Here is a 13,966-nt window from a genome sequence, read left to right on the forward strand (position 1 = left end):
TGTCTTCTCAGATTCTTTATCCATTACAACAAGTGGAAAAGCATGATCCATTGCAATGGGATGACAAGTGTGAAGAAGTGTTTCAAGAGGTGAAAGAGGTGTTAGGGGGTTTGTCAGCCATGCAGGCTCCTGATTGGGAGAAAGTTTTTTATGTAAATCCCTCAGTAGGGGATGATGCCATTGGAGCCATGCTATTGAAAAAGGGGAAGGGCAGCCATTATATGAGGCCAGTGTATTGTGCAAGCCGAGTGAAGTTGGTAGCGGAGAGAAAGTTCTCGGAAGTAGAGCTAGTGATGGCCAGTGTAATATTTGCTTGTCGAAGATTTCGTCATTATTTGCTACCAGGACCTTTTGTTTTCTTGACGAGTTATGCCTTTTTGCCACACTTAATTAATGGTACTAACATTTCAAATGTGGTCAAGAAATGGGTAATTGAGCTGCAAGAGTTTGAGTTCTCTTTTCTAGTGGAAGATAGTACAAGGGCTACCCTAGCTGATTTGTTGACCTACAAGGAGAATCCCCTTATTGTTAAGGAAGAGGTGGTGAGAAAGATAGTTGAAGAAGTGCCACAAATCAGCAATGCACATGTGTTGTTCTTTGATGGTTCATATAGAAAGAGCCATGATGCAGCTTCAGGGGGTATAGCACTTTATGATCCAGAGGGAAAGCTAGTATGCAAGAGAGGGTTCAAGTTGGATGCGCATAGTAACAATGAGGCTGAATATGCTACATTGGAAGCTGGATTACACATTTGTTTGAAGCATGGGGTTATAAGGTTGAGCATAAAAGGTGATGCCTTGTTAGTGGTGAAGCAAGTGCTGGGTGTGTGGAAGAGCAAGAACACCTCATTGAAGGAAATGTGCTTCAGAATTAAAGGCCTGTTAAAAAAGTTCGAAGCATGGATCATCAAACACATTGAACGTGCTCTAAATGGAGAGGCACATGAAGCAGCTCAAGGGATGATTGGGGAGCTATTTGTGTTGAGGACCACTTTACCTCTTTATCATGGCCGGGAAAGTTTGGCTCAAGAAGAGGAGTTTTTGCTAACAGGAATCATTTCAAAGGAGATTCAGAAGTCTAAGAAGTATGGCTTTTTGCGTAGAGCATACAGGTACAAATTGATTGGTGATGTCTTATACATGAAAGGGTCTGATCTCGTGTTGAGACGTGTACCTTGGCGGGAGGATCTTTACAGAGTGTTGGAAGAGAATCACGAAGGCGCATGTGGTGGCCATTTTGCTCTAAAGATCACCTTGCATAAGATTTTGCAAGAGGCGTATGTATGGCCTAGTTTGCACAAGGATGTTCACCATTGGTGTAGGTCTTGCAATAGGTGTCAAGCATTTGGGAAGAGAGTGTTGAAGCCAGAGCTACAAAAAATCATTATGGCATTTGATGTGTTTGAAAAGTGGGGGATTGATGCAATAGGCCCGTTACCTATCACAAGCAGGGGCAAAAGCTATATCTTGACGGCAGTGGACTATCTCTCTAGATGGGCAGAGGCTATAGCAGTAAAACAGATCACTGCAAAGGATGTGGCAAAATTTGTGTATGATGAAATATGTTGCAAGTTTGGGGTGCCATTAGAGCTACTTTCAGATAAGGGGCCAAGATTTAGAGCTAAAGTGCTAGACTTCTTATGCACAAAGATGAAGATTAGGCACAAGCATACCACTCCTTATTACCCGCAGTGTAATGGCTTAAATGAAAGATTCAATGGTGAGTTGGTACAAATTCTTTCTAAAGCTAGTGACAGAGAACCAAGGAAATAATTAGGATTTGGAATTTCCTAGTGCATTATGGGCTTACCGTACTTCGGTGAAGACAGGTACAGGGTTTACTCCATTTCATTTGGTGTATGGAAAGGAAGCACTATTGCCTGTGGAGGTAGAGTTTCCTGCGGTCAAGATGTTAGAGAAGTTGCTTGGGCCGCCTAGTGATGCATTCAAAGAGAGGCTCTTGCAGTTACAAGAGGTCCAGTTGGATAGGATGAGCGCATTGGAGCATTATGAGCAGATGCAGGATAAGGTTTTGGCAAAGATAAATGAAAAGGTCAAAAGTAAGGGTATCAAGAAACATGACTTGGTTTTGTGCTACAACAGTAAGCTGGACAACACCTTCCAAAAGAAGTTTCAAATTAAGTGGGAAGGCCCTTTCAAGGTAGTGGAGTGTTTTCCAAATGGCACATATCAGCTGGCTAACCTCGATGGTGTTCTACATAAGTCAAGGGTAAATGGATTGCGTCTTAAATTGTATCATGCTAGATTGATGATGGTGGAGCAAGATGAGCTGTCTGTGGATCAAGCAGTGTTGGTGAGGGATGAGGAGACTTGTGATGCGGCGAGTCTCATATCTCTCTTTGCTGCTGCTGATCATGAATGATCTAGCAGGCTAGGGGATGGGAAAATTATGTCAGGAGTTTTTTGGAGAAAGTAATTGCGCATATGTACATACCCATACATGGTACATTGAATAAAGGATTGCCCATTTTCCAGAGCCAGGTGGTTACGTGGGGCCCACATGTGTACAGGTAGGACTGCATGTACATAGTGCATCGATTTTCATTGTTACCAATACCAGTGTGTTTTTTCTATAATAATGAGGAGTTGGTAGCACGTAAAACTTCTCGAGGAAGCTATCCGCGGGCCCACGACATGAGGTAAGCAGGTGCGTCAGATGGCATCGAGTGGCGTAAGAAGGTCGAACGGGGTCAACACTTGCACGCGGAGAAGTATGGACACGACGTGGGTGTTTTCTTGTGATACTTATGCAGAAAGGTCATCATGAGGACCATTTTTTGGGGCCACTTCACGTGGTTGCGAGATGCATTATTTGGAAAAACTGAGTGCCAGGTGTGCGGATGATGCAAAAAAGGTGACAACTATGCACTGCGAGGTCAGTTTTTGGCCTGTTCGGGGTCCGTTTGAGATCATCTAAAAGGCCAAGGGTGCCCAAGTAATAAAGCTAAGTGTGGGAACTGAAAAATTAGAGAGAAGACCAGAAAAAACGTGGAGAAGAGAGGAGGAACAGCCGCAAGTGTGTTTTTGGTGTTTTTGGAGCCTGTTTTGGCCCTAAACTGCTCATCCGAGATCGGATTTGAGCACTTTGACATTGTAGACTGGGGTTTTGGGCCGTTCCGGACGCGATGGCGCTGTCCATTTTTCCAAATTCCTCACTCTTTTTGTGCTGTTTTTTCTGTGTAAGTTTCTCCTATGAGCGAAGTTTCTGCTCTAGTTTGTGATTGTATCTGACTTATTTTACCCATATTGTGTGAGCTATTTGCCCCATTGGTGTTGGCCCAAGCTCAATTGTATCTAAGCATCAGAAGTTCTCCTCTTTTGAGCTGAGTTTTTTGGGTGTGTGTGTGTGTGTGTGTGTGTGTGTGTGTGTGGAGTGGGCAAGTGGATAGTCTCTCTCCTCTCACTCCAGAGGTGTGTTCCCTGTCTCGGCCAGGTGTGTTGTCTAAGCCGAGTGGTGCCCCATAGTGTGTGTGTGTGTGTGTGTATCTTCCCAAGAGTGTGTGTCGGGTCGTTATAGAGGCGCTGTGTGTGTTTTCATCCCGCTCACAACGTCTCTCTTTATACCAATGGCCGTGCATATGTGCTTCTCATGCTATGCTCCACCACCATCTTGTAGCTTTGGGAAGGGCTTGACACATGCACAAATCTCTCAACACCATGTCAAAAGGGCTTCTACCTCAACCTGTGTGAATAGAGCGTATTTCGACATGATTTAAGTCGTCTTCACATTGCTTGATGATGTGGTAGAGATCTTCGACATGACCTCCTGTGGCCACCATAGGGTGCGACGTTGTTGGGGTGGTGGTTGTCCTTCATACGTGTGGGCATTGTAGAGAGATAATAATGTTTAGGGCTTAAATTAAACACCAAATTCAAGTCTTGCACGATCTATTTTTCATGGCTTGTGTTTTTTAATTCTAAATAATTACCACAATAAATAATGACATATATATCTCTTCTTTGTCCACTTTTCATAGCTTCAAATCTTTTCTAATTTTAGGTGAGCACAGATCTCTCCCTTTGTTTGTCTCTCCAATTAAGAGAGAGAGAGAGAGAGAGAGAGAGAGAGAGAGAGAGAGAGAGAGAGGGAATGGTATACTACAAATGGAATTTTGGTGGTATATTACAATCAAAAGGCTCATGTGACACCAAAGCGATAAGTATGGCTACTCAATTTTATGCTTCAAGAAATGGCTCCCCATTATAACCATAACACAAGAAATACAAGTCAGGAAAAACGTGGGCCGCTTTCACCAAAATGAGTATCCACTTGCTATCTACAAAATCACCCGATGAGCTGAGGTTTTAAAGTGACAAAGTCTTTAAAGGTTGAAAAAGTGAGCACTCCAATGAGTGACCCTATCAAGAATTTCTTTTTCCTCTCTTAAAACAAGTAGGCATGACATTTGCATCATTGGCATTTTGAATTGGAGGCCATCCATGAAGCACCTCCAAACATGTTTCCAAATCTTGTCACTTGTTTTCTCCTTGAACATTCCAATAATCTGTGGTTGGATCTCTCCTCAAAAACCCTAGCTTGACTGCTTTTTGTTATGTATTTATATTGAACACGACAATAACCTTGAAAGATGGAGTAGACATGGAGGAGCTGCTTACAACCAATACTACATCTCCTATTTCCACCCATGGCCGTGCACATCCAACCTTGCCAGGTTGTAGCAACCAAGTTCGAAAAATGGTGTCGCTCATTTCATATATCACCTTGTTTTGGGTATTGCGAAAAGGTAGAAAGAAGCACTTGTGTAGTATGGCATATGTTGATAAAAGACACTTCTTTTTGCAAGAAAAATCCACATCACTAATCAATCTCATCCCAATGACCTTACCAAGTTGAAGAGGATCTATTCCATTGCCTCCATTTATAAACTCCCCAATCAAGAACAACTCAATGCCTCTGTTATGCTCATGTGACAATAAACCCGTGATCTTCCATACACACTGAATTCGTTTGGTGATTTTCCGACGTTACCCTGATTGGATTGTAGGCTCAACACCCAGCTCTCAAGCTCACCTCGCAAAAGGGAACCTCTCTCTGAGGATGAACATGCAAATACTTGATCGCTATCCTCAACACATGGCTCCATTAGTCCTACATCACATAAACATACACAATTTTTTCACTTTGCTTGGTACGCTAATTAAAAAAAATGGAAACAAAATGTATTCAACCACTCTTCAAATATACAAATTGAAATTCAATAGAAAAAGGTTGTGTCCATCAATCACAATTCAAAGATACATACTCACATACAAAATGAATGAGCAAAAAACAATCATATTTGTCTTATAAAGTCAATGAAGTTGATGTCTCATGCCATCTAAACCTCTAACAGATCGCCTATCTGAGAGAGGTAATGTTCATGGCACCTCTCATCAATCTCAATACTCACGCAATACCGGTCTAAGACCTCACACACTTTGGCCATATTTTCGACCCCAGCAAAACAATCTATTATGATTTCCCCTTCTTGAGTGCAGAGCAAAACTAGGAAACCACAAAAGTTTGTGTGTCTCTCAGCTGCCCCACGCAAGGCATTGCATTCTTGATCTAGTGTCAGGTTTATCTTCCTTGTTGGTAGCTCCACAAATGTATCAGACTTGTTGTCGAAAGATCCCTTCATGACTTTTAGTAATTCTTGCTCCCAATGTAATTCACGTGTACCATCTGGATGGACAAAGAATATAATCACTAAAGTGGAAACCTGCAAGGTAGCATTAAGAGAGTAAATTATTAGAGTTTAGCCTAAAATACTCTACAACCATAATCCTCAAGTGGTTTTGACTTACCTCTTCTACTTTCCCACGAACGATCCTTTTGCATTGGGTTGTAGTTTCCAAGAACATACTATGTACATATTGAAGTTTGGATTGCCCCATCACACGTGACACAATCTCAAATTGATGCTCAATACCACTAGTAGTAACAGAGAAACCATCATGGCTCAAGAACTCTGATGCAATGATAACTGACGTCTTTAGCTTTTCTGAATCCCATTCATTCCAAGCTCGTAGTTCATCCTCCTCTTCAAATGGGTACAAGCCAGATGGAAGATCTGCTCATACAAGAGAGACAAATGCATCCTCGTAGAATCTACCTTGGGCTTGAAGTTTCTCTATAAACCGTCGTATCATTACTGCATCTGAGTCTTCGAGGCCATTAAATGTATCAATTGCAATATGCAATATATCAGCATGTACAGGGAGATGAAATGGCACAAAAGCCTCCGGTGCATCCTCATCTTCATTTTCCCATTGTGTTCGCGTAGTTTTGCCCTTCAGCTTTTTTTGTGGTGGTGTTTTCTTTGTTTTTCTATGCTTTCCTTCCAAGTTATTACCTCTTTTCTTCTCATCGGTACCCTTACCCTTGCGATCTGGACTTTGCACTACCTCTTTAAGAGTACCCTTACCACCTCTTGTACCTATCTTGCCAGGAGACTTTATTGTATCCTTTCCACTCTAGTCAATCTTGTCGTGAGGGCTTCTTGTTTCCTTTCCACTTCTCCTTTCCCTTGTGTTTGTCACCGTGTCTTTCTTTGGAGTGCCGTGAGGGCTCCTTATATCCTTGCCACTACCACTACCACTTTCCTTTGCATTTGTTGTTGTATCTTTCTATGAAGTGCTCGTTGCAACTACTATTGGCTTGCACATAAGACATGTTTCCAAACCATGCAAACAAAACATAAGTAGTGACTACTAACCTCATCTAATATATTTTATTGCAATGCATTGAACTCACGTGTATATATTTCTGTCTCCTCGGTTGGATAGTCAACTTCCAAATACTCTAAGAACCATGACACGTCATAGAGATCCTTAGGAAGAGTCCTATTTGCATCGAGCCATGAACGTGGGTACAATGATTTATATCCCAAAGATGAGACAACCTTCCACTCTTCAATGCTTGTCAGAATTCCTTGGATTTGACTATTTCTCAATAATTCCGCGAACCACCTATAGAGAGACTTGGATCATCAATAAAAGTTGGAAAAAAGCCATTGATACATACATTATCTAGATCTAAAAATAAAACAAAGAGATTACCTATAGGCAAACCGTCTTGTGGTTTGCTCTTGAAAGGGCATGTTCTCTCTTTGGATCCCCGGTGTAAGCTTTGGAAGATGCTTAAATTTATAGCGAAGATGAACCTTTTGACACTTATCAGAAAAATCTCTTATTATTGAACTCCACGAGATGTATGAAACCTCGTCAGCCTCTCTTATTAAATCAATTTCTCTCTCCACTACGCACTCCTAGTAAGAGTAGCATGCAATATATGAGCGTCAGTCTTTGTCGGCCCCTTCGAAGCCCCATGCTCTTCCAATATCCTTGTTTAGAATGCGATCTAAAACAAAAACTTTTCTGCACTTGAAAAGTCATACAAATCAATGATATGCATGCCAAAGGAACATATTAAACAAAAATACTTGAGACTACCTTTCTGGAGGAAGCGGTGTTCAGGTCACTGTAAGCAGTTTGGCCAAAATGACCTATGAGACCAATCCACTCAAACTAGAGAGAGAGAGAGAGAGACAGAGAGAGAAATGAAATGAAAGGATATATTAACATCTTCAATAGGTGCACAAGAGAGAGGGACAGAGAGAGAGAAATAAAATGAACGGATATATTAACATCTTCAATAGGTGCGAGAGAGAGAGAGAGAGAGAGAGAGAGAGAGAGAGAGAGAGAGAGAGAGAGAGAGAGAGAGAGAGAGAGAGAGAGAGAGAGAGAGAGAGAGAGAGAGAGAGAGAGATTTTTTACTCCCCCGAGGGGGAAACTTGCTTCCATTCCCCATTGACATGCCACGATATGGCATGGAGGCGCTTTTCCCCTTGTCAGCAAGTCCGCAAGATAACTTGTCTTTGACTCGTTTGCGTGCACGCGAAGCAAAGGAAATTTCTTGCTGGCTTGCCGGCTCTAGCCCAAAAAAGTAAAAAGTAAAAAACTCTTGCATTATTTTGATGTCCTAAATTAGTATTTCTGCATAAAGTGATCACCACATTGTCTTTTGCTTCATATCGCTCACCGCATATGTATACTTTTGAGTAGGAAAATCCCTCTAGATGAATATATTGTTGGCCCCAATAACTCTTCAAAGAAATGATCTCCCAACCTTCGAGAGCCCTTTTTGTTGCTTTCAAACCATGTAGAACGATTCCCTTTCTCTGAATCATGCTCAAGCAATGACATGGGCCAAGACTTTGAGCATTCTTGTACAACTGTGTTGCTTGACCTTCAGAGGATGCAATTGCTCAGCACAACAGATGCCATCTTTCACAAGTTCCTACTTCCATGCTAGCCTTTGAAAAACCTTGCGGCAATAAAAGAGTCTCATGTATGCATGAGAGTATCCTCTCTGAAGGTGACAATCCATCCTTCTAATTCTCCAACTATTGCAAGGTTCGTGATAAAAGTGCTCGAGTGTGATAATGAGTGTACGTTAACTCATTGAACATGTTATTGGTTGGAATCTCTACAATCTCCAACACGTTTCTCTCAAACTGGTAGCACCAAAGTCCATCATGGCTACTGTCGCGTATTATGTCATCAAACAACTCTCTAGAACCTATATACAAAGATTGACGTTATTTTAGGTCTCCATGTTATATAAGGAGTGTTTATTATATTTGTCGTTAATAGAAACATACACACCTGCCACGTGCTCTAGAGGAGAAACAATCTCTCCTCCCTCTTCATCCATAATAATTCTCCATGCTGAAAGTAGTTTTCGGGTAGCATTGATGGTCCAAAGTCCAACCATGAGTACGTGTGTAGTTGTAGAACATATAAGCTACGTCAACCAACATCATTCCCACATCTCTCAATGTCTGGAACATTATTTAAAATGTGTGGTAAACACCATTGAATAAACTTTTGATGCTCTTCTGCAATAAAATTTCCGTGGTGTCTAGTAGCATGCAACGGCCATCATCCACTTCTGCGAAGTGTTCGGGGAATTGCAACAGTAGCTTCATATATTCCATGGGTGATGGATGTTTTCATGCCATTGCTAGCCTTTAAAAATAGTTGTTTAAGTATACTTCTTGAAAATGTTCAGTGCAAGAATGTGCATCACATCATACACAAGATCCAAACTAATATCAAATCCATAGAGATGGTACAACCTCCAGAGTGGTGATTCTCCTGTTAGCCGTGCATTGGATAGAGTAGTGTTATACTCCTCCTTTGTTTGTTTTTGTCTTGAAAGTCTTATAGCTTCAAACATCTCTGTTGCAGTCCTCTTTTCTGGTGGGTAGCGAGCAATATATTTATTCTTTGTGTATACGTACTTTGGAATGCATACCCCTTGAGTGATTTGCTTCATGGGAGGCTTATCCGGTTTACACCCGTTCTTGCCCTCATCCTTCAAACATCCTAGTTTACATTGGACTGGGTGATCGCCTATCCATGACATGAGAATTGCCCTTAGAATGCAAGAACGATATGCTATGTCCAAAGAGTTGTCAAATATGGCCGTTGGTGGATAGTTAAAATTGATGGAGAACCCACCAACAAAAGCCGACTCAAGTTCACATATTAAAGGCTCTAAAAGGTATGGAAGAATATCGCCATGTTTCTTTTCTAACTTCAATAAGATGAGTGGCAAAAATAGCATTGGCAAAGGTCCAATAATTGAGTTTTTGCCACCGTTGAGGACCACCACTTCAACAACCCCACTATCTTTCGGCTTGCTTGAAGCCGTTTGAAAGCCATCCCAATGGCACATTAGTGCAAAATTTCGAGGATCCCCCTAAAAAAACATGAAAGTTATGGGCATGATAAACATTGCTAAGATGAAGCCTATTCAAATTGATTGCAATATTGTCTCACCTGACCATTCTTCTTGGCACTTTGATATTTGTTGCACAATGTGAGCATAAGAACTCATATTCCTTGGTAATCTCATTCCAATTGTTGTTTAGCTCCGGACTACGCAAGGCGGTTGGAAAAGTCCGATAATACATGGCACAAAAACTATTGGGGCACTTAACTGGAATCTCCCACTCTTTCTATAGGTTCCAAAAGTCTTTGCACATTCTTATTTTTTCCCCATCCCAGTAATCGTTGTGATAACATTGGTAGAGGTTGAACTGTCCGCTTGCCAACTACTTCTTGCCCGCCACATTGTAAGAAAATCATGACAAAACTCCTCACACTGACATAGAAGATGCAATTGCTCGATAAACGAGATGTACTCAAATCGCACCATGTTTTTTCTCTCTTGCCGCAGAAATCACAACGTCCACAACATGTCTCACAATTTCTCTTGTGCTTATTCCTTGAAGAGGACGGAGAACATGTACATGGTAAAACATTCCCCACGTATATATCCTCTGCATCTGGGGGGAAAAGAGTGGGCTTGTGTTGTTTTTCATCCTTGCCTATACAAAGTCGCCACTGTGCAATTTTTAAAAGCCCCTTCTCTTTATATCGAGCAAACACCTGTGTAATAGTTTGTGGTAAGGTGTTGTCTACTCCTGGAAAGTCTTTATCCACGACAATTTCTAAGAGTGACCTATTTTGCCTTTATTTCATAGATCGTTTTCCCTTTCCCTTTCTATTTGGGGGAAATATCATTTTCAATATTACATCTTGTGCAAGCAAAGGTGAATGAAAACTATCCAGATTGGATTGTAGGCTCAACACCCAGCTCTCAAGCTCACCTCGCAAAAGGGAACCTCTCTCTGAGGATGAACATGCAAATACTTGATTGCTATCCTCAACACATGGCTCCATTAGTCCTACATCACATAAACATACACAATTGTTTCACTTTGCTTGGTACGCTGATTAAAAAAAATGGGAACAAAATGTATTCAACCACTCTTCAAATATACAAATTGAAATTCAATAGAAAAAGGTTGTCCATCAATCACAATTCAAAGATACATACTCACATACAAAATGAATGAGCAAAAAACAATCATATTTGTCTTATAAAGTCAATGAAGTTGATGTCTCATGCCATCTAAACCTCTAACAGATCGCCTATCTGAGAGAGGCAATGTTCATGGCACCTCTCATCAATCTCAATACTCACGCAATACCGGTCTAAGACCTCACACACTTTGGCCATATTTCCGACCCCAGCAAAACAATCTATTATAATTTCCGCTTCTTGAGTGCAGAGCAAAACTAGGAAACCACAAAAGTTTGTGTGTCTCTCAACTGCACCACGCAAGGCATTGCCTTCTTCATCTAGTGTGAGGTTTAGCTTCCCTATTGGTAGCTCCACAAATGTATCAGACTTGTTGTCGAAAGATCCCTTCATGACTTTTAGTAATGCTTGCTCCCAATGTAATTCACGTGTACAATCTGGATGGACAAAGAATGTAATCACTAAAGTGGAAACTTGCAAGGTAGCATTAAGAGAGTAAATTATTAGAGTTTAGCTTAAAAAAACTCTGCAACCATAATCCTCTAGTGGTTTTGACTTGCCTCTTCTACTTTCCCACGAATGATCCTTTTGCATTGGGTTGTAGTTTCCAAGAACATACTATGTACATACTGAAGTTTGGATTGCCCCATCACACGTGACACAATCTTAAATTGATGCTGAATACCACTAATAGTAACAAAGAAACCATCATGACTCAAGATCTCTGTTGCAGTGGTGACTGACGCCCTTAGCTTTTCTGAATCCCATTCATTCCAAGCTCGTAGTTCATCCTCCTCTTCAAATGAGTACAAGCCAGATGGAAGATCTGCCCATACAAGAGAGACATGTGCATCCTCATAGAATCCACCTTGGGCTTGAAGTTTCTCTATAAACCGTCGTATCATTACTGCATCTGAGTCTTCGGGGCCATTAAATGTATCAATTGCAATATGCAATATATCAGCATGTACAGGGAGATGAAATGGCACAAAAGCCTCCGGTGCATCCTCATCTTCATTTTCCCATTATGTTCGCGCAGTGTTTCCCTTCAGCTTTTTTTGTGGTGGTGATTTCTTTTTTTTTCTATGCTTTCCTTCCAAGTTATTACCTCTTTTCTTCTCATCGGTACCCTTACCCTTGCGATCTGGACTTTGCACTACCTCTTTAAGAGTACCCTTACCACCTCTTGTACCTATCTTGCCAGGAGACTTTATTGTATCCTTTCCACTCTAGTCAATCTTGTCGTGAGGGCTTCTTGTTTCCTTTCCACTTCTCCTTTCCCTTGTGTTTGTCACTGTGTCTTTCTTTGGAGTGTCGTGAGGGCTCCTTATATCCTTGCCACTACCACTACCACTTTCCTTTGCATTTGTTGTTGTATTTTTCTATGAAGTGCTCGTTGCAACTACTATTGGCTTGCACATAAGACATGTTTCCAAACCATGCAAACAAAACATAAGTAGTGACTACTAACCTCATCTAATATATTTTATTGCAATGCATTGAACTCACGTGTATATATTTCTGTCTCCTCGGTTGGATAGTCAGCTTCCAAATACTCTAAGAACCATGACACATCATAGAGATCCTTAGGAAGAGTCACATTTGCATCGAGCCATGAACGTGGGTACAATGATTTATATCCCAAAGATGAGACAACCTTCCACTCTTCAACGCTTGTCAGAATTCCTTGGATTTGACTATTTCTCAATAATTCCGCGAACCACCTATAGAGAGACTTGGATCATCAATAAAAGTTGGAAAAAAGCCATTGATACATACATTATCTAGATCTAAAAATAAAACAAAGAGATTACCTATAGGCAAACCGTCTTGTGGTTTTCTCTTGAAAGGGCATGTTCTCTCTTTGGATCCCCGGTGTAAGCTTTGGAAGATGCTTAAATGAATAGCGAAGATGAACCTTTTGACACTTATCAGAAAAATCTCTTATTATTGAACTCCACGAGATGTATGAAACCTCGTCAGCCTCTCTTATTAAATAAATTGCTCTCTCCACTACGCACTCCTAGTAAGAGTAGCATGCAATATATGAGCGTCAGTCTTTGTCGCCCCCTTCGAAGCCCCATGCTCTTCCAATATCCTTGTTTAGAATGCGATCCAAAACAAAAACTTGTCTGCACTTGAAAAGTCATACAAATCAATGATATGCATGCCAAAGGAACATATTAAACAAAAATACTTGAGACTACCTTTCTGGAGGAAGCGGTGTTTGGGTCACTGTAAGCAGTTTGGCCAAAATGACCTATGAGTCCAATCCACTCAAACTAGAGAGAGAGAGAGAGAGAGAGAGAGAGAGAGAGAGAGAGAGAGAGAGAGAGAGAGAGAGAGAGAGAGAGAGAGAAAGAGAGAGAGAGAGAGAGAGAGAGAGAGAGAGAGAGAGAAATAAAATGAAAGGATATATTAACATCTTCAATAGGCGCACAAGATAGAGGGACAGAGAGAGATAAATAAAATGAACGGATATATTAACATCTTCAATAGGTGCAAGAGAGAGAGAGAGAGAGAGAGAGAGAGAGAGAGAGAGAGAGAGAGAGAGAGAGAGAATGTGTATCCTAATCCGAACTTAGAGAGAGAGAGAGAGGAGGTGGTTCGCGGACAAACTGCTTACAGTGACCCGAACACCGCTTCCTCCACAAAGGTAGTCTCAAGTATTTTTGTTTAATATGTTCTTTTGGCATGCATATCATTGATTTGTATGACTTTTCAAGTGCAGAAAAGTTTTTGTTTTAGATCGCATTCTAAACAAGGATATTGGAAGAGCATGGGGCTTCGAAGGGGGCGACAAAGACTGGCGCTCATATATTGCATGCTACTCTTACTGGGAGTGCGTAGTGGAGAGAGCAATTGATTTAATAGGAGAGGCTGACGAGGTTTCATACATCTCGTGGAGTTCAGTAATAAGAGATTTTTTTTATAAGTGTCAAAAGGTTCATCTTCGCTATTCATTTAAGCATTTTCCAAAGATTACACCGGGGATCCAAAGAGAGAACATGCCCTTCCTAGATCAAACCGCAAGACGGTTTTCCTATAG

The 13,966-nt window shown here is 41.1% G+C and overlaps 1 pseudogene; it reads right to left on the minus strand.

Annotated features, from left to right (window-relative positions):
* Positions 1-4,493: 4,493 nt before the first annotated feature.
* LOC147418019 (uncharacterized) lies at positions 4,494-8,212 on the minus strand (annotated as a pseudogene).
* Positions 8,213-13,966: the final 5,754 nt, after the last annotated feature.

The sequence above is a fragment of the Adiantum capillus-veneris genome, chromosome 30 (assembly GCF_014529385.1).
Source record: "Adiantum capillus-veneris isolate H3 chromosome 30, ASM1452938v2, whole genome shotgun sequence".
Taxonomy (NCBI): Eukaryota; Viridiplantae; Streptophyta; class Polypodiopsida; order Polypodiales; family Pteridaceae; genus Adiantum; species Adiantum capillus-veneris.